Raw genomic sequence first — 2500 nt, forward strand, 5'->3', positions numbered from 1 at the left:
TATTAATAAAAATTTGATAAAAAACCTAAGTCTGAATTCATTGATGGCGGCAGTCATAAAAAATATCGTTTGAAACCAATCTAATTATTACATTTGCCAGCCAATTTGGCAAAGATGAACGTGTTTTTGCTTCGATTTGTTTTGAAATGTGGCAAAAGGGCGATCGTTTCTCAGATTATATTTGGTTGGGTTCGTTCCTTGGAGGCAGCAAGCTATTTAATTTGTGACCAGTATCAGAGCAAATCTGGTCGAACAACTTACTGCACAAGAGACTGTGGTGTTCGGTAATGGGCGTTATGCCCAACAAGCCGCAAGCACTTGTGTAGCCCGTGTGGGGCAAAATTATCGGTAACGCCCTTTTCTAGATACGCACAAACTCATTCTTCAACAGGGAAAAACGGGCACAGCATAGTCCGCCCCGGAACGAACACAAGCTTTATAGAAAAGAACTAGATCTGAGGGGGACACTCGCGCTCTTTTAAGTTGAACCAGGAGATACAATTCCGATGTTACGAATTTCGATGTTACAAACATCATCGTCAGTTACAGAATATTTGAAAAACCGTTAGGACTATATAACAACTAGGCGAAACATGTCATAATTTTCTTAAAGATAACAATTTGCTTTCTGTTGTCTCGACCTTTTGGTTCCATAGCGTGAGTATGTTTCTTTGTTTATTCTTTTGCAACACAATCTCCTTGCATACCTTTCTTACTGCTACTGCTGGCAGTGCTGGCTGCCCTTGCGAAATGAATTCCCAAAAAACTTGGAATTCCTAGGAATTCCCAACAATTCCAAGTCATGCAAATTAGCAAGACTTCACAATCAGGGAATTTTTGACAATTTCTGAGATTGGATAACTATACTGCTGGGAATTACTGGGAATTCCTAGGAATTCCCAACAATTCCTAATCGTGCAAATTGGGAAGACTTCACAATCTGGGAATTTTTGAAAATTTTAGAGAATGGATTACTATACTACTGGGAATTACTGGGAATTCGAATTCCCAACCATTTCAAGACAGCAAGACAACAAGGAGATTTTTTAAGATGTTTTGAGAATGGTCAATAATAGACCACTGGGAAATATTGAGAATTTTAAGGCAAAGAGGTACATGTACAAAGGGTGGATGGACTTCAATAAGAAGTTTACAATGACGTCATTCACATTCTGTACTTCTAACTTAGACAAGTTTATTATCTACACACTGGAATGTCACATTAAGTTCTTAAACAACAACAAAAATAATTAATGGTCCTTACTCTCTAACCAATTAAAATATTTAAATGAAGAGACCAATATGAAAATCATGGGAAGAAAAATAGTTCCATGTCAACACTTCTGTATTTTCACCAAATTTAATTATTCAAGTAATTGGGCTAAAATAGAGAGCCTGTGGAGGAAATACACTTTCAGGACTCTTGTTAAATGCATTCCCAAATTATACACTGTCCCAAGTCCCAAAATAATAATTACTTACTAACCTAACCTGACAAAAGCTTTGAAACCGCAGATTTGATTGGTTCAGTGCTTTGAAATCTGCATACTCCAGATGCAGACACTGCTATAGGCAGTGACAACCCAGTGGACAGAATGTAAGTGTCTATGTTTCCTCGACAATGTTCGATGACAAATCAAACGTTTAAAGCAGGTTCCATTTTTATGAGTGAGCTTTTCATAACGTCTGTTGTGGTCAATACATCCGACTGAATCTGGATCCATGGAATATAATCTGAATCGACGAAATTATTCGTGCGATGTTCGTGCGACTGTTCTTGCTTGTTTCTGCAATAATCCAGCGGATTTTCTTTTAATGTTGCATACATGAAGTATCTACCGTTTGAGCCAATGACCTCGTGTTCGAAAAAAAGAAGCCTCTTTCATTCACTTTTGGGTAACTAGTCATCTCGCTACCAGGAAGACTCGCCACCAGCAAACTCGCCACCAATATGCAATCAAAGTCGCCACCAAGACGAGTTATCTCGCCACCATGCTGTTGCTTAATTTTTTAAGTTAAACTTTACTGAGTTTGTCTACTTGATGAATCTAAAATTAAAAGGTAAAGTAAGTTACACGCTGGACTGACTCACCGACAAAAAATGAAATAGGAAAGACCTAATCTTTCCTCTCCACGAAATTAACTTATTCAAAAATGACGGACAAATTAAAGTCTGTATCACCATGATGGAAGTCGTCGATGATCCGGGGTGAATTCCGATCCTTGTCGAGTTGTTTGAGCTGCTTAAGCTATAAAGTGTTTTTGTTAACATAACTGGATCAAAAACGCCATCAAAACAATCCAAACTCATTAACGTTGCTTGTGCGTGGCATGCAGGAAAGGAGGTGAGAGTTTTTCAACTTCAATACGGTATTGTCTCAAGACTTTAATTATATGCCTCCCTAACAAAGAGCCGATGCTGCAATTTCAATCCAGACCGAACTTGACCTTTGTGAATTCAATTGGATTAAATTCACGAGTCAGGTTAACATCGTTAGTA

The sequence above is a fragment of the Montipora capricornis genome, chromosome 12, assembly GCF_036669925.1.
Source record: "Montipora capricornis isolate CH-2021 chromosome 12, ASM3666992v2, whole genome shotgun sequence".
NCBI classification, from domain to species: domain Eukaryota; kingdom Metazoa; phylum Cnidaria; class Anthozoa; order Scleractinia; family Acroporidae; genus Montipora; species Montipora capricornis.